A 19,012-nucleotide genomic window follows, 5' to 3' on the forward strand; every position below is an offset into this window, starting at 1 on the left:
CTCCCTCTCTCTCTCTCTCTGTCCCTCCCCTGCTCACACTCTGTCTCTCAAAAATAAATGTTAAAAATTTTTTGTAAAAAATAGGTTAATTAAAAAAAAAAATGCTCTCAGGCTGCAGAATGGAGCCTGGATAGAAGGAGTCCAGAGTGGAAGACTGTTGCACTAGTCCAGGTAAGAAATGGTGGGGACAGTGGAGATAGAAGTGTATAGACAGGATAGACTTTTGAGGAAAAACAGAGAAGGCGGAGGGATGGATCTAATGTAGAGGGTGAGGGGAAAAGAAGGATCAAGGATAGTTCCTAGGTTTCCGGCCAGCCAGCCGAAGTAACCAGATATCCATTGATGTGATTACCAAGATGGGGAAGTATCATAAGAGCTGGATGTTTGTGGCTGGTCCATTTACTGACTCTTCGATATGTGTTGGATGCTAAATGAATGCATGACTGTCTTCTCAGGTTTGAGATGTCAGTGACCTATTAAGCAGATAGAGGGCAGTTCAGAGCTGGAGAGAGTGGCTTGCCCGGGAGCAGCGCTGGCAGTCACGGGAGTTGATTGGATTATGGAAACGATGCTGATGTGTTGATTTAATGAAAATGCGCTTACTACGGGGCAAGTATTTAAGAAAAAGCATCTGCCATAGAGATCTATAACCAAAAAAAAATCAAAATTCAAGCCATTGAGTAAAGATAAACTACATATTAAAAGATGAACTAGTTATGCCCTTCTTTGTACTTTAATACTTATTTAATTTTCACTAACATCTTTTAAAAGTTCAATAAAATTGGGGCGCCTGAGTGGCTCCGTCAGTTAAGCATCCGACTCCTGATTTCAGCTCGGGTCATGAGCTCATGGTTTGTGAGTCTGAGCCCCAAGTCAGGCTCTGCACTGACAACAAGGAGCCTGCTTGAGGTTCTCTCTCTCCCTCTAAATAAATAAATAAATAAATAAATAAATAAATAAATCACCACTGTTTTAGAAGCTTAAGATTTTTCACAGCATTTCTGGTTACTATTATTTGTTTCATTCATGATTATTACTAAAGATACTTTTGCTGTATTGAGAAGGGGAATCCTCGGAGTTTCAAGTACACTCGATACACCATTGGTCCAAGGTCAAGATCCTTGGGGATGTCTAGGTCTGCCATCCCCAAAGATGGGGTAGAAACTGGGTCAGACAACCAGGGAGACGGGACTGAACTAAGACTTCCAATGGCGCTGATGAGAGGAGTTCACAGAAGGCTGGGAGCACAGAGCACACTTCAGGTGCAGCCTAGATTGGGGGAGGGAAAGGCAAATGAAAGAGGTGAGATACAGAATGAAAGGACCCTGGAGTGGAACTTTGTTCTAGTTTGGAATTAACTGGTTTTCAATCCTTGGCCCGCCTTGCCCCACCATTCACTAATCCCATCCACTTTCAACTCTTTTCCATTTTCTTCTAGTATCTACCACATGTTTCTAACCTATTCTTGATTTCTTCCCATCAGAGGTCTTATCTACTGATTTTCTACTCTGGAGAATTAGATTTTAGTTCTTTCTACCCCATCGCTACCCTCCCCCCCACACGCACACACACAATACTCCACACTGAAAAAAGAAAAGAGGGACATCATCACAGATTCTATAGACATTTAAAGGGTAACAAGGGGATATTATGGATAACTTTTTGCCTTTAAATCTGATAACTCAGATAAAATGGGCACATTTCTTTAATTTTTTTTTATTAACGTTTATTTATTTTTGAGACAGAGAGAGACAGAGCATGAACAGGGGAGGGGCAGAGAGAGAGGGAGACACAGAATCTGAAACGGGCTCCAGGCTCTGAGCTGTCAGCACAGAGCCCGACGTGGGGCTCGAACTCACGGACTGTGAGATCATGACCTGACCCGAAGTCGGATGCTTAACCAACTGAGCCACCCAGGCACCCCAAAATGGGCACATTTCTTAAAAGATACAAATTACCAGGCATCTGGGTGGCTTAGTCGATTGAGCATCTGACTTTTGATTTCAGCTCAGGTCATGATCCCAGAATTCTGGGATTGAACCCTGCATGGAGCCTGCTTTAAGATTCTCTCATTCTCTCCCTTTCTCTCTCTCCTCTCCTCTCCTCTCCTCTCCTCTCCTCTCCTCTCCTCTCCTCTCCTCTCCTCTCCTCTCCTCTCCTCTCCTCTCTCCTCTCTCCTCTCTCCTCTCTCTCTCTAAAAGAAAAAAGAAAAAAAAAGAAACAAATCACCAAAATTGACAGAAGAAATAGGACATCTGAATAGCCCTGTATCTATCAAAGAAAATTTGTAATTAAAAACCTTCCCACAAAGAATAGTCTAGGCCCAGATGGCTTCATTTGTGAATTCAAACAAACATTTAAGGAGAAATTAATATCAGTCCTATACAAACCCTTTCAGAAAACAGAAATCACTTCCAAATCATTTTATTACTCTGACACCAAAACCAGACAGCGGTCTTACAACAAAAGAAAACTAAAGACCAATATCCCTCAACACAGATGCAAAATTTCTTAACAGTTCTTTAGCAAATAAACTCAGTGAGTCATGTAACCCAATTGAAATTAAGCAAACATTTCAACAAACACTTCACAAAAGAAATATACAGAGGGCCCAAAAGCACATGCAAAATGTGCAGTCTCACATGCAGAGAACTGCCGATCACAACCACAATGAAATACCACTACACGCCTGTAGAAACGTTGAAGTTAAAACATCTGACGGTAGCAAGTATTGGCAAGGTGTGGAACACATGGAATTCTCCTACATGGCTGGTGGGTATGCAAAACAGTCAAACCAGTTTGGAAAACAGCTTGGAAGTTTCTCGAAGAGTTAAGCACACTCACCGTCCGACCCATCCGTTCTACGAGTTGTCTACTCAAGAGAAATGGAAATACGTCAACACGAAGACTTATACACAAATGGTTAATTGTAATAACCCAAAACGTCCTTCAATAGGTGAATGGATTTAAAGAAATGCAGGGCGCCTGGGTGGCTCAGTCTTTTAAGTATCCGACTCTTGGTTTCGCCTCAGGTCGTGATCTCACGTTTCGTGGGTTTGAGCCCCGCGTCAGGCTCCACAATGACAGTGTGGAGCCTGCTGGGGATTCTCTCTCCTCTCTCTCTGCTCCTCCTCTGCTTGTGTGTGCCTGCGTGTACTGTCTCTCTCTCTCAAGAGTAAACTTTAAGAAGTAAATATTTTAAAAGGCAGTATAACGTAAGAATGGAATACTACTGGGCCAGCGACATGAGCATACTACTAACACACATGGTGAGAGACAGAAGTTTCCTTAGGGAACCATTGAGATAGTCCAGGCAAAAGAACAGACACAAAGAACCAACCCAGTACTTTGGGGGTATGTGACCAGAAGGGAAGGACGAGGTCATGGCACTTTGTAGATTGGACATTCGCTCTTGTTGCCTGACCAGATATCAGTTCTCCCTTCTTCTGGAAGTAGACCCTGCATTCCTTTCGGGGAACCATCTCTCACCCACTCTCTGCCCTTGCAGCTCGAGAGAGGCTCCAGCCCCTGTGGGAGACGCGTGAACTCCATCCTGGCCAGCCACCCAACCTACTCTTCTGGTGACTGTTTGTATATGTATATAATCCATTTGCCAATCGGTGCAATCCTATCTCTGGATACAGGGACCAATTCTGGAATGGACACGTGGTCCAATCAGGGTGAATCCAGGGAGTTGAGCAGAAGTCAGCAGGGAGAGATGCTTGCTTTCCACTGGGCTTGAGTCTGGAGCTGGCAGGAACCAACATGTCTGTAGGGCCAGCCCCAGAGTGAAGCAAAAATGGAGAGAGGCTCACCCCAGAGGTGAAAGGATGCCAGGTCCTGAGGACATCACTCGAGGCACCGGGCTTTGCGTAAGTCTGTTCAAAGGTCCATTTGCTTACGAAGGTCACTTGCAACCTATGGGTCTTGACCGCACTTTTTTTTTTAATGTTTATTTTTGAGAGAGAGGGAGGGAGCAAGTGGGGGTAGGGGAACAGTGAGAGAGAGAGAGAGAGAGAGAGTCTGCACTGTCAGCAGAGAGCCCAACGTGGGGCTCGAACTCACAAACCGTGAGATCATGACCTGAGCAGAAACCAAAAGTCGGACACTTAACCCACTGAGCCACCCAGGCGCCCCCCTTGACAGCACTTCTTGTACATGGAAAACTGGGAGGTGAGTTCCATTTTGGACCCAGTAAACGTGGGGCCTAGGGTCACCCCAGGTAGCAGGTGTTGGAAAGAGAGATGTAGGAGTCCTTCCTTTGGAGACAATAGTTTAAATAAACTGCAGAATAAATGACGGTGCCCAGAGAGGGGACAAGGTGACAAGGGACATGAGCTGAGGTCAGAGCCCCAGGGAGACCTGATGGAGGGTTTGGGAGGGAGGAGGAGCCAGGGAAGGTCAGTAAGATGGGGGGGGGAGGGGTGATGGGGGGAGGGGGGATGTTCCATGGGAAGGGGCTGGGGAGGGAGAGACCGGGCAGTGATGCCCAGCTCTCCTGTGAGGTCAGTCAGGTTGAGTAAGACCAAAAAGAAACCAATGATGCGGAAACTAGGCCGTCGGTGACCGTCACCGGGGAATTGTGGGTGTCCAAACAGGAGCCAAAGGGGAAGAAGTAAGTGTAGAGGTCTCCAAAATTTGACCATAGGAGAGAGAGTGAGAGAGGGTGTTTTTCCTTTAAGATGCTTTCCGAACAGAACAGCTGGGAGGTGGACGAGAAAGAAGCAGCCAGGGGGGAAGGGGACAGCGAAGGGGAGAGAAGACTGAGAGGTGGGTAGAACGCGAGGAAGTAGAATCTCAGTCCGGGGGCAGGAGGCCTCAGAGCAAAGAGCAGGCCTCTGCTTCGGAGCCACGTCAGTTGCATTTTGATACATTAATCGATGTGTTTTATGTTCCCAGTTTTGTCTTCTGGGGGGGTTTGTTTGTTTGTTTTGGGGAGGCGCTGGCAGGCGAAGGCTGCGAGGGCAGTTAGACCGGAACAAGGTTGTTAACCTGGCCCGGCGCCACTGAGTGCCCGGGCCTAAGGAAGGGCTGGGGAGTGGGGTGGGCGGGACGTCTTTGGAAGATTCTGGTTCTTTGTGGCTGCCCTCTGAGTTTGCCGCAAAGGGTCTGGGGGGGTGGGGGGGCGGCGGGGGTGGTGGTGGCGGTGAGTGTTGGTTCAGTGAGACCGTCCATCAGGAATGATCTCGGGCTGCAGGGCAAGAGCAAAGACTGACTGGAACCACCTTGACCCAACGATGACCTTCAAAGCCTAGTGGCCGCTGCTCACCTTTGCCTCCCGCATCGCTTGTGCCTTCCCTTTTGACTGACGCTCTAGCCTGGAAACATTCAAGAAGAGATTCTGAGAAGTGCAGTGCTTGGCTTTACCAAGTAGATGGAAATTGCCCCATAGAAATGTCATAATGCAAGTCACGTACGTAATTTAAGATTTTCTAGGAGCCACATTTTACAAAAAGGAAAAGGAAATTGAAAAGTAATTTAATTTTAATTTTTTTTAATGTTTCTTTTATATTTTGAGAGAAAGAGAGAGAGACCGAGCACAAGCAGGGGAGGGACGGTGAGAGAGCGAGACACAGAATTCGAAGCAGGCTCCAGGCTCTGAGCCGTCAGCACAGAGCCTGACGTGGGGCTCGAACTCACGAACCGCGAGATCATGACCTGAGCTGAAGTCGGATGCTTAACTGAGCCACCCAGGTGCCCCCCAAATTAATTTTAACAATATGTTTAACTCCTGTCCAAAATATCGTCATTCAGTGTGTAATCAGTGTAGACAAGGATTAATGAGATGTTTTGCATTCTTATTTTGCACTACATCTCCAAAATCTGGTGTATGTTTTACGCTTCCAGAGTATCTCCATTCAGACTAGGCACGTTTCGGTAGGCACAGGTAGCTGGTGGCCGCCAGACTGGACAGAGTGGAAGCAGATGACCGGACAATCCACTGGTGGCTGTTACCCAGAAACGCGAAACGCTTTTGGAAGTGGCCAGCTCCTGAGCCCTCAGGGCACACAGGCCGGGGACTTAGTGTGAAAAACCCTGTTCAAGGAATGTGCACCTGGCTCAGGCTGGGGAGCGGCCTTCATCCTTCTTGGCCAGCACATCATCTGCTCCCTGTCTAGCCCGATAGAAACTACTGTGTCCCATGACGGTGACCCCACCTGACTGTGCATGTGGACATAATCCTTTGTATTAGCTCAGGGCACTCCCAAACCCACCAAGAGGGCTGGACTGCAGAAGGGTGGCTGAAGGTGGTACCCAGGGGCACGATGCCCTTCCCTGTGCTGGACGGAGCCGAACCAGTTGCACGGTGGTGGGTACCAGAGTGTGGACAGAGTCGCCACCTGGCAAGGCTCCTCTGCCCAGGCCCTCCTGGATCCCCTCGTGTGGCCATAAAAGTCACCATGGAGATTCACGCCTCTGAGTGAAGTCCTTGGTGCTCGGGAGTCTCTTGGATGAGGGGCAGATTGCTATCAGATATTCAACCTTGGTTTGTGGGGGTCACGAATCTGCTTAGTTTCGGAGTTCTGTGGGAACACACGGGGATGAGAGGAGGGGTGAGGAACAGTCGAGAAGGCAGGGAAGACTCCCACAGAAAGAATGCAGGGCTCGTAGGCTCCGTGTTGCTGCAGAAGCAGAAGGCATAGAGGGAAGGAGGGTGCTGAGGTGAGCTGTCAGCCTTAAGGAAGGTTAGTTCAAGTCTAGTTGGCCACGAAATCTTGGGAGCTTCTGCACTGAAGACCCCTGGAGATCAGAAGGGGGAAGAAAGCCATCTGTTTTGCTCCAGGAGCCTGGCTGGTTTTGCTAACCACCAATATCAGATTGGGCAACAACAGCAAACAAAATCAAGGCTTCTGACCAGCTGCCCAGGGTGTTTAAAGTCCCCGCAGAGAGGCAGGCGATGCACACGTGGAACAGGACAGGGGAAGAGCAAGGCCTCGGTGGCCAGGTCTGACCCAAAGTCTCCCTTACGCCCGCCTGTGCCCGTGTGCCTCAATGGCAGACTTCATTTCAGAAAGGTGACACCGATTACATTATTGGGGTAGGAGGCATCCTACCGGCTCACACTTTGACCCTCAGCTTTGTCCTGTTAATCTAGTTACCTCATCAAGAGAGGCCTCACAAAGGACGACAGAGAATGGTCTGTATTCGTGTTTTGATTCAATAACTCATAATACTGAAAGTACGTCCACAGACTGAAAACCGGAATGGTGAGTCACTGGTCGTAAACTACCGGCAGTAGAGTGTGGCCTTTCCGTCTAGAGCACAAAGTGGGTACTTTGCAAAGGTGACCGGCAGACTTACCCAGTGCTCACCTCCTGTCACCTTAGCCTAGTCTCTGGTCACATTGCTGGATTTAAAGTTCCTGCAAATTTTCTTGACGGGATTTCTGAAACACGGTTATCTAGAAGAGAAAATGTAGTTAGTATTTAGAAAGGGAACAGGAAGTAGACTATGTGAGTATTGTTAGTTACACACTGTCTCCTGCCATCTGTGTTTGTTTTTATTTGTGCTTTCTTGTATTTTTCCTCCCTCCCACTCTTATCATTCAGAATCCAGTTCCCCTCCCTGGTTTCTTATGTATTTTTCCAGGGAGACACACACACAGAGACTGCCTGCCTATCTATCTACCTACCTACCTACCTACCTATCATCTATTTATCTATCCAGGCAATGACATATATACCTATATATTTTGCTTGGTCTTTTCATTTTTATTCTTTACAAAAATTATAGCATACTATTGCCTGGCTTTTTTTTTTTTTCTTAATACAACTTGGTGGGGCACCTGGGTGGCTCAGTCAGTTGAGTGTTCGACTTGGGCTCAGGTCATGATCTCGCAATCTGTGAGTTCGAGCCCCGCGTCGGGCTCTGTGCTGACAGCTCGGAGCCTGGAGCCTGCTTCGGATTCTCTCTCTCCCTCTCTCTCTGCCCCTCCCCCACTCATGCTCTGTCTCTCTCTCCCCGTCAAAAATAAATAAACATTAAAAAAAAATAATAATACAACTTGGCTATCAGTCCATATCAGCACATAAGGACCTTTCTAATTTTCTTGAGTAGCAGCATGATTTTCATTGTACAGATATACCATAATTTATTTAACCAATCCCCTACTGATGGTCACTTATGGTGTTTCCAGTCATCTTTTACGGACAAAACTGAAGTGAATCACCTTGGACAGACCTTTCCTGGTAATTTTGATACATATTGCCAAACTACCCTCTATAGAGCCTCTATAGAGTTCATACTAACCTACAGATTGACATGAACAAGGATGCATTTTCCCACACCCTTACCAATGCAGTGTGTTGGCAAGTGTTTTGATATTTGCCAATTTTGGGAGAAATGAGCATCTCCTTATAATTTTAACGTGGACTGCTTTTGTGAGAAATTATGTTTCGGAGCTGTTTCCTTTTCTGTGAGTCAATTACTTTTAAAAATCTTTTCAACTGAGAACAAACTGAGGGTTGATGGGAGGGAGGGGAGGGTGGGTGATGGGTATTGAAGAGGGCACCTTTTGGGATGAGCACTGGGTGTTGTATGGAAACCAATTTGACAATAAATTTCATATATTGAAAAAAAATAAAAATAAAAATCTTTTCATCCTTGGGACGCTTGGGTGGCTCAGTGGGTTAAGCTTCTGACTTCCCTTCAGGTCATGATCTTGTGGTTTGTGGGTTCAGGCCCCGCACTGGGCTCTGTGCTGACAGTGCAGAGCCTGATGCGGGGCCTGCTTGGAATTCTCACTCTCTCTCTGCCCCTGTCCCACTCGCTCTCTCTCTTTCTCTCTCTCAAAATAAATAAATAAACTTAAAAATATGTATAGTTTCATCCTTATGTGTTATCTGTAAAAACGGAATCAAATCTCTGAATGTTAAAACATATGTACGTAGGGGTGCCTGGGTGGCGCAGTCGGTTGAGCGTCCGACTTCAGCCAGGTCACGATCTCGCGGTCCGGGAGTTCGAGCCCTGCGTCAGGCTCTGGGCTGATGGCTCAGAGCCTGGAGCCTGTTTCCGATTCTGTGTCTCCCTCTCTCTCTGCCCCTCCCCCGTTCATGCTCTGTCTCTCTCTGTCCCAAAAATAAATAAACGTTGAAAAAAAAAAATTAAAAAAGAAAACATATGTACGTAATGCTAACATATGTTCATATACAATGTTAATTTTATATGTGCATGAAAGTTACAGAAGCAGCGCTCTTGTCGCCGCCTCTTGTGGCGGGGTAGCTTTCTGTGACCAGCTTGGATTATCCTGGAACAAAGATCTGGAGAGCAGGAGCACCTCAAGTCTGAGAGCCTGGTGAGGATCCTGCCCATCCCCAGGAGGCCTGGCCATAGGACAAGGCCCGGTGGCCAACACCAACACCATTTTGGGAAAGCTCCCCTTCTCCAGCTCCATGCGCCTGACCCCTCAGGCCGACCCCTCAGGGGCCCCTTCTTCCCCTCGTGTCCACATCCCTTCCTGCCTACTCAAGTCCACTCATTGTCCCGCATCACCAACTCCCACCCCTCCTGGAGGGTCCTCACCAAAATACAAACATGCTGTCATTTCTTCCTTTTGGTTCTACCCTTGATCCTGTATCTCAATTCAGCCACTCCTCAAGTCTCTGCTCTCTCCAAAGTGCAAGTCCTCAGAAGATTAGGGTTTCTCTCTCCCCCGCCTCCCATTCTCTTTTCCAAATCCTCTGTGTTTGTATTCTTTCTGCCTGTTTTCTGTCAATATCTCCGAGAGGAGTGAACATCTCCAATTATTATTGTGAGTTTGTTGATTTCTGTTAGCTTTTGCTTCACGTATTGAAGCTATATTGTTAAGACTATCAATGGCACACAGGATTATTATGTCTACTTGTTGAATTGACTCTTTTCCATTATGCAATGACCCTCTTTATCTCTGGGAATAATCTTTGTCCCAAACTCTTCTTTGTCAGATATGAACATAACCCAACTTTTCTTTCTTCCTTTTGGTGTCCATGTATTTAATGAAGAGCATATGGTTGGTTTTTGTTCTTGTATCCAAACGGATGCCCTCTGTTTTTCACTTTGAGTATTTTGTCTGTTTACATTTAGTGTAATTACTGATGTGGTTGGGTTTCAGTCTGTTTTTCTACATGTCTTCTATTTGTTCCGTTTTCTCTCTGTTCCTTTCCTTTTCCTTTTCCTTTATTTATTTATTTTATTTTTATTTATTTATTTATTTAGAGAGAGAAAGAGAGCATGAGTGGGGAGGGGCAGAGAGAGAAAGAGAGAGAGAATCCCAAGCAGGCTCTGCATTGTCAGCACAGAGCCCTACATGGGGCTCAAACTCACAAACCATGAGATCACTCTCTGAGCCAAAACTAAGAGTTGGATCCAACTGAGCCACCCAGATGTCCCTTCCCTTTCCTTTCTTAATTTGGTTGGAGTACACTTTAGAATTACATTTTATCTTCTCTCAACTTAAAAAAAAAATGACTTTATTTTTTAGAGTAGTTTTAGATTCACAGCAAACGTTATCTCTTGAAATATTTTCTTTCTCTTTTCATTTTGGAACTACAAATACATCAGCCCATTTAATATTGTCACACAGTTCTTGGATGCTCTGTTCTGTCTTATTTTATTATTCCTTTTTCCTCTCTGTGCTTCAGTTTGGATGATTTCTGTTGACCGGTCTTTGAGTTCACAAAGCCATTCTTCTGCTATGTCTAGTATGCTATTAAGTGCTTCCAAAGAATTATTCATTTCATCTACTACATTTTTCAGTTTAAAATATTTATTCAGTTTAAAATATTAAAGTATTTCCATTTAAAATATTTAAAATATTTAAATAATAATAATTTAAATATTTAAAATATTTAAAAGATTTCATTTCTATGCTGCATTTCCCCATTTGTGAAAATGTTTTGATCACTTTTTCCATTAGATCCTTCAATACGTTTATATATTTTAGTCTCTGTCTGCCAGTTTCAGCATCAGGATTATATTGAGTTTGAGGCTATTGATTATTCTTTTGACTATGGGTCACATTTCCTGCTTCTTTACATGTCTAGTAATTTTTTATTGTATGCTAGACATTGTGGATGTTATGTTGTGGAGACTATGGTATCATCCTCTGAAGAGTGGTTTATTTTTTCTGGTAGGCAGTTAAATAACTGGAGGACTGTCTTGATCTTAGTGAGAACTGATTTTAGACTTTGTTAATGTGTCTATTTCAGTTTTAGCCATAGTCGTAGGGTGAAGCCCTTACTTGCATGGTGTAGCCCTTCCAAGCTGTAAACTTCCTACGTTTTCAGTGGAATTCTCAGAGTATTCCTGAGATCTTGCCTCTCTGGACCGACCACTACTCCAATATTGCTTTAGCATTAAGACCTCTGAAATTTCTGTTCAGCTTTCAGTCTCCAAGTAGATTTTCTGTTAGGCACTATGGAGTCTTGTCCTGTGTGTACATGCGTATCTTAGGATTCAGCTACAGACCTGAAGGGAATCTCTATGAAAAATGTTGGGGCTCCATCTCTGCTGTTCCTTCTCTGTGGTTCCCTCTCCTTTGGTAATCTGCCCTCCAAATTTAGCTGTCTTAGCAGCCCTAAACTCTGAACTCTCTTTTCTCCACCCAGTGAGACTGTAACTCTCTGCTTGGAGTCCACTTCCCTGTGCCACAGTTTGAAAATTACCCCTAGGCAGAAAGTCAAGGTGAGTGTGGAGCTCGGCCTTGTGTGCTCTCCTTCTCTTAAGGGTCATAGATTTTGGTTGCCTGTGGCTCAGTGCCTGATAAATGTTGTTTCATATATTTTGTCCATTTCTACTGTTATTTATGGCAGGCAGATAAGTCTAATACAGCTACTCTGCTGTGGATAGAACCCAAAATTTTTCTTGTTCTTCTCTGAGCCCTCTCTAGTTAAGTTTTTATCCTCAAGACCCCATCTATGGGGGCACCTGGCTGGCTCAATTGGTAAAGCATGCTACTCTGGACCTCAGAGAAGTGAGTTCAAGCTTCAACTCCCATGTGGGGTGCATGTGTTACTTAAAAATACAATCTTAAAAAAACAAACAAACACCCTTCCTCAAGGTTATCATTGACTCCACTTTGCCAACTCTCATCTTCATTATGAAGTCTCATCTAACCAAAATAATCAGCAGTATCCTTCACTATTGATCACACTCTCTTATTCTTGAAGCACTTTTTTTCTCCACTTGACTTCCAGGAAACCAGTTGTTCCTTGGTTTTTCTCCTGCTTCACTGACAGCTCCCGTCAGGTTTCTTTGCTGGTTGCTCCTCGCCTTCTGGCCTCCAAATGTTGGAAAGCCTCAGGACTCACTATCAGACCTCTTCCTTTCTCCATCCACCCTACCCTTGGTTATCTAATTGAGTCCCAAGGCTTTAAATAGCATCTAGATACTCATAATGCTCACATTTATATCTCCAACCTAGATCTGCACCCTGAAGTCCAGACCTGGACCCCCAACTGCCTTTTTAACATCTCCGCTTGGAAGTCTAGAAAGCATCCCAGATTTGACATGTCCACAATGGAAATCACGATTTTTTTTCCTTCACAAGCCTGCCTCTTCCTTGGTTTTACCCATCTTAATAAATGATTCCATTCTTCCAGCTGTGTGGACCAATCTTTTTGGAGCCACTCTAAAACTTCCCTTTTACCCACGTCCAATCCACCTTAGAAGTCTACCCATCTGGATTACTGTGATAGCCTCCTGAACAGCTTCCTTGTGCCTGTATCAGCCAGGGACACAGCAGGATAGAGATGACACACTTAGAGGACCTGATTGCAGGGTTATGACTTTTTTATTAGTTATGGGTGGGTCAGAGGTACCGACTAGAGACAGTGTAGCATCCTGTAATCATCCCTAGGAATGGATGAGAGTTCTAGAGACTGGAAAGGGCCACCTGATGCAAGTCATGGCCTCTGGTAAAAAAAAAAAAAAAAAAAAAGTCAGCACCTGCCACACTACAGCAGAGAGAGAGCCAGGGGAATCTCTGATCGCCTGCCACTGTGTGGACCAATCTTTTTGGGGCCATTCTGAAACTCACACTGGCCGAACCTAACTGGAAGCCAGTTGGGAGTCTGTTAAAACAGTCCATGGAGATAGCCTCCCAGGAAACAGTGTAGGATGGAGACAAGGAGAGTGGGTTAAGGCAAGTGGGGAATGTCCATCAAATCCCCTCCCCTCCCCACATATACGCATCCTGTGGTCCGTTCTCCGCATAGAAGCCAGAGTAATTCATCCACTCTAGCAGACCAGAGAGCGCTGCAGAGCCACAAGATGGATGGAGCCTGGGTCTGTGAATCGCTTAGGGCAATGCTTGGTGTATTAAGTTCTCAAGCAATGGCACCAATTATTGTTATTTAATATTTGTAATGAATACATAATCATGCTAGTAATCATTTTTTCCCAAATGCCTTGTTGTAGACTTTAGGGGGTTGTTCTAGAGAATAGATGGACTATCTATGGAAGATAGAAAGGTGTGTGTGTGTGTGTGTGCGTGTGTGTGTGTGTGTGTATATATATATATATATATATATATATATATATATGCTTCTGGTCCACTTGACCTCCAGGCCTCCAGAGAACCTAGTATAAAAGAGAGCTTGTTCTACCCCTCTGACAAGCAAAGCACCCCCACTGGGATCCCACCGTGCCTGGTAGCCAGATTCCGAAGATGGCCCTAAAGGACCGTGCCTCCCAACATCCACTCTCCTGGGTAGGCCCCTCCCACCCTGTACCTGGGCTGACCCATGACTTGGTTTAGAAAGGGCAGAAGTGGGGCACCTGGGTGGCTCAGTTGGTTGAGCTTCCAACTTTGGCTCAGGTCATGATCTCATGGTTTGTGGGTTCAAGCCCCGCGTCAGGCTCTGTGCTGACAGCTCAGGGCATGGACCCTGCTTTAGATTCTGTGTCTCCCTCTCTCTGCCCCTCCCCCACTCGCTCTCTGTCTCTCTCTCTCTCTCTCAAAAATAAATAAACATTAAAAAAATAAAAAGTAAAAAGTAAGGGATGCCTGGGTGGCTTAGCCAGTTAAGTGTCCGACTTTGGCTCAGGTCATGATCTCACGGTTCATGGGTTCGAACCCTGAGTCGGGCTCTGTGCTGACAGCTCAGAGCCTGGAGCCTGCTTCAGATTCTATGTCTCCCTCTCTCTCTGCCCTGCTCACGCACAGTCTTTAAAAAAAAAAAAAAAAGGCAGAAGTTATCCTGTGCCTGTTCTAGGCCAATGCCTTAAGAAACCCTAACACCTCCATTCTCTACATTTTGGGAGCCCTAAGGCGTGATAAGTAGTCTGGCTGCCCTGGAGAAGAGACCCCGTGGAGATGGAAGGAAAGGCCCAATCACCCAGCAAAGCAGGTGGGCCCAGCTTTCCAGGGGTCCCTGCTACAGGCAGCCGGTACATGCAGCATGAGCTATGGGGAAGCTCTCCCAGCCCGGAGGAGCCCCAGATGACAGCCACTCCAGGCCACATCACGTGGAGCAGAAAAGTCACCTAGTGGAGCCCAGTCAACCCTTAGATCCAAGAGAGATTAGGGAAGAAAAAAAATGGTTGTTGTTCTAAGCCACTGAGTTTTGGGGATTTGTCACATGGCGGCAGGTAACCAGACAGGGTCCCAGCTGGCCCGCGTGAGGAGCATTTGCTGCCTTGAATTGTCGGCACCGCCCCCACTGCACCCCCACCCGCAGCCCCGCCACCGCTCTCACTGCAGGGAAGACCAAAAACCAGGGGTGATGTTGCAACCACAAGCTTGCGGGCCGGGTGGAACTCTGGGCTCCCTTCGGTCGGGGGAGAGTCTGGATCCTGCCCCCTCGGCCACCGGGAGGCTGAGCTCACTCGGCTGGCCTCCATTCTTCTTCTTGATTGGCACTTTAATGAGGGCAGAAGGGGCTGACCCCCCGCCAGGGGGCCAGTTCATGCCCCGTTTATCTCACAGCTCCAGGCAGACTAGAACAACACTGCAGGCGAGCAGCCGGCCCGGAGCCCCCGCCCTCGGTGATGGATGGAGTGACCGCGGCGAGCTGGCAGCTGAATTGTGCGGTGGCCGCACTGTCCTCTCAGCGAGCAACAAAGGGGCCGGCCTGCCCCTCCTGCTCGCCAAGCTGCTCTCCCCCCGGGGGGAGAAGTGACAGCAGCTCCCTCGGAGGGGAGGTCGCTCCGACCGCCCTCCCCCAATGCCAATGCCAAGTTTCAAAATACAGGCCTGCGGATGGAGCCCCATAGGCTGCAGAAACCACTCGGGGCGGGGGTGGGGGTGGTGCAGAGAGATTGGGGAATTCTGGGCTTGCAGGAAGAGCTGGCACAGAAAACTTCCTCTCGGGCTCCTAGCTTTGGGGTCCAAGACTGGGCGGGGTTCTCAGCAAACACCCCTCCTGACTGTGCCGGGCCGTTTACTTGCTGTGCAACCTTGAGTGAGTTTCACCACCTCTCTGAACCCGAGAGCCCTCATCTGTAAGAACTACTACCTTGTATCTCCATCACCGGGTTCCCGTGCAGATCAAATGAGGCCTCCTAGAACGCACTAGAACGCAGGTCCTACAAGTGAGGCCTCAGTTTACCTGGCTGTCTCCCACGTCTCCGTTTTACACATGGGGAGACAGGCTCAGAGAGGAAAATCTACCCAGGGCCCCACAGAGAGTAGAGGCGGATCAGGGATTCCAACCCAGTGTTCGCTGGCTCTCAACTCTAGGCAGACGTTCCCAAAGCCCCGACTCTTGGGCTGGAATTTCCCGGTAAGGATGGGTGGGAAGCCAATGACATAGCTCCTGGGCGCTTGCAGAGGGAAAGAGCCAAAGCGTCTTTTGGAAATCTGCAAACCACGAAGTGCTCAAGGTGGTGCACACTCTCATTGTCCTGGTCCCTGGGAACTTGAGCTCTGAGCTGTCCCCTGGACCTTGAGGGAAGCAGGGGCCAGCAAGGGGAATGCAGCCCGTCCTGTCTGGGGGAGTCACAGAGGTCTGGCACAGCCCCAAGGTCCCTAGGTCCTGGGTCCTCCCACCGGGACCCAAGCCTGTGCCCCGGGACAGGACAGTCACGGAGCCCCCAGCGCCGGGAAGAGGAGAGGGCACAGCTGGACAATTGGCTCTTTGGGTCCCAGGGAGCCCTGGAAGGGGAGGAAGGGGCCTTCCTGGGCCTTCCCGGGCCTCCCTGGAGGGGAAAGACCCAGCCTCCACTTGGAGGAGACTTCACCTCCCCGTGAACTCCCGGAGGCAGAAGGCCAGGCTCCAGCTGAGGTCAGAGAAAGTTAGCAGGGCACCAGTGGGGCTCTACATGGCCTTCCTCACTCCCCTCACACCTCTCCCGCCGCCAGACAAGGCAGATGGGGCCCTGGGGGTGGGCCAAACCAGGAGAGGGTCCCCCGAAACACTGACCTGGTACACTAGGAGGGACCCAGCCTTTCAGCCCAGAATTCTGGTGCCGGACCTTGGATCTAGCCACGTGGACGCTTAAAATTATCCCTTCCCACCCCAAGGGTTTCGCATGAGCTACTCCCTTTGTCTCAAAGAGACTTTTCCCACTGTACCTGGTCAACTCCCAGCCAGTCTTCAGAAGTCACCTGAAATGTCACCTCCTCCTGGAAGCCTTCTCTAACTGACACCCCTCGCTCCCCTGGGCCCTCAATCGGAAAAAGTCACATCCCTGTGTTACAGCCCCCTAGCTCCGTGAGCCCTTCCTTCGTAGTTCATCCATGTTAAATGTCATCCTCCATTTATTTGTGTGGCTATTTGGCTAATGAAGATGAGCCCATGAAGTCAGGGGTCATCTCTGCTCACATGGATGTCCCCAGTCTCTAGCAGACAGCCTGGGACACAGTAGATGCTCATTAAATATTCATTGACTAGATGCCGTTAGCCAGTGTGGGTCTCCCAGTAAACTGTGGATTCCACTGGGGCGGGGATGTATCTTTTTTGTTTACCACCCCCGCCCCCCCGAGTCTTGCACATAGAAGGCTGCAACTTTGCTGCAAAAAAAGAGAGAACAACCACCAACACAAAATCAAGAAGACTAACCTCGTTTGAAGCAAAAGTCACCCAGAACGGGCAGATTCTGAGTCCTTCGTTTCGGAAGAATTATTCCACATGCTTCGATGAGCCAAGTCCCTGGAGAGCCATGACATCAGGGAAAGCTGACGGAGCCCGAGACAAGATCAACTAAATTATTCCAACTGGTAGACCTCCAAATTCTGGCTTCTGCCTGCTTTGTCTTGGACAATTGAGGCAAAGCGGTGACTCTAATGGATCCCAAGACAGTTCTGGGGGGAAGGAACAGATGTCAAAACCCACAAACTTTCCAATAGCCTAAATTTTGTTGAACAAAGTGAAATGTCAGGAAATATGACACCAAGGAAGAATGGCTACAATATGTAAAGAGCTCGTTAACATAAATAAGAAAAAAATCACGCATCCAACACGTGAGCGAGGGATATGAAAAGATCATGTACCTACAAAGAAATTGGACTAAGGCAGTCAGCAGGCACTGAGTGTTTATCCTGCGGTAGGCACTGCCTTAAGAGTTTTCTATCTCATTTAATTATCACAGGAAGTGCAGCAAGAAAATCTAACATATATAGAGTTGGTGACTGTGGTATGTTCCTAACTTTTTCCTATATTATCTATGAAATGCTGTAATCTTTTTGTTTGTCCCAGAAAATTTTTGCATTCCGATCGTTTCCTAATGTTTATTTATTTTTGAGAGAGAGAGTGAGAGAGAGAGGGAGACAGAGTGCAAGCAGGGAAGGGGCAGAGGGAGAGGGAGACATAGAATTCAAAGCAGGCTCCAAGCTCTGAGCTGTCAGCACGCAGCTCCATGCGGGGTTTGAACTCACGAACCGCGAGATCATGACCTGAGCCAAAGTCAGAATCTTAACCGACTGAGCCACCCGGGCACCCCCTTGCATTTCCATCTTAATGAAATCTCTCCAACCAAGCAGGTTTCCGCAGGATATAATCCATTCATTCGGGTGTGAAAGATTGGAAACTATTTACATGGTCACAACCCTGATAGCTGTGCCTGGGATAAAATTAATTCATTTCCGAGTTGTCTGGGTCCTGCAGATAATGTCACTACTGTCATATATTCAAGCTACTCTTGAAAGGCTCACTTCGGGCAGTTCTGAGAAACACTAGAAAGATGAAAATATCTTGTAAGCTCTCGGGGCAAAGACCAGGTTTGGATTTCAGTACTCTGAAGGTGCAGTGTGGGCCCAAAGCTCTTATAAATATGCAAATAAAAAGAAAAATTCGGCCGAATTGGGAAAAAAATAATCGCAAAAAGGCCGTGAGGAGATGACATTATCCCCTTTATACGTGATGGTCTGGGGCTCGGAGGTGAATTCACTGGTCAGATTCACCTGCTCTGAATCGCCACATCGTGAAGGGTTTCTCTGCACTGATAATCGAAGAAGGGCAGATTGAAGGAGGTACTTCGAGACTATTTTATACTACATTGGCAAAAAGAAGACTGTTTTTGAGGCCACACCCAGCATTGGCAAGCATGCGTAGAAATTCATATCCTCACCCTACTGATGGAATTGCAAATTGGCATCTCCCTTTTGAGAAGCCAGGGGATCACACCCAGAAAAAAAGCCATAAAACTTTTTGTGTTCTTAGTTCCTGGACCCTCTGTTGGGATTCTTCCCAAGGGGAAGGTTTAAAAGATACAAAACGCCCAAGCTGGTAAAATATCCAGGGCTGTAAGTTGTCAATGGCAACAAACAAACAAACAAACAAACAAAAAACCTGATGCAACCTATACGCCCGTTAGGAAAGGAATTTACCAGAAATATGATGGGAAAGGTGCATGAAGGCAGAGTTGAAAGCCATTGAATATTATCTTTTTTTTTAAGTTTATTTATTTATTACTTTTGAGAGAGAGAGAAAGAGAAAGAGTGGGGGGGGGAGCAGAGGGAGAGAGAGAGAGAGAGAGGGAGAGAGAATCCCAAGCAGGCTCCGCACTGTCAGCGCAGAGCCTGATGTGGGCTCCGAACCGTGAACCGTGAGATCGTGACCTGAGCTGAAGTTGGACGCTTCACCGACTGAGCCAC

At 47.2% G+C, this 19,012-nt stretch overlaps 2 long non-coding RNA genes across 2 annotated transcripts; one reads left to right on the forward strand and one right to left on the reverse strand.

Annotated features, from left to right (window-relative positions):
- Positions 1-2,408: 2,408 nt before the first annotated feature.
- On the reverse strand, positions 2,409-17,473 carry LOC123379472. The gene is made up of 4 exons (XR_006583920.1): positions 16,980-17,473; positions 7,303-7,402; positions 5,270-5,318; positions 2,409-2,872 (listed from the first exon to the last, which is right to left on the reverse strand). It is a non-coding gene; the product is annotated as an uncharacterized LOC123379472 (long non-coding RNA).
- On the forward strand, positions 9,092-12,577 carry LOC109502089. Its single transcript, XR_006583919.1, has 2 exons — positions 9,092-9,295; positions 12,401-12,577. It is a non-coding gene; the product is annotated as an uncharacterized LOC109502089 (long non-coding RNA).
- Positions 17,474-19,012: the final 1,539 nt, after the last annotated feature.

Source organism: Felis catus, chromosome C1 (genome assembly GCF_018350175.1).
Source record: "Felis catus isolate Fca126 chromosome C1, F.catus_Fca126_mat1.0, whole genome shotgun sequence".
Classification (NCBI taxonomy): Eukaryota; Metazoa; Chordata; class Mammalia; order Carnivora; family Felidae; genus Felis; species Felis catus.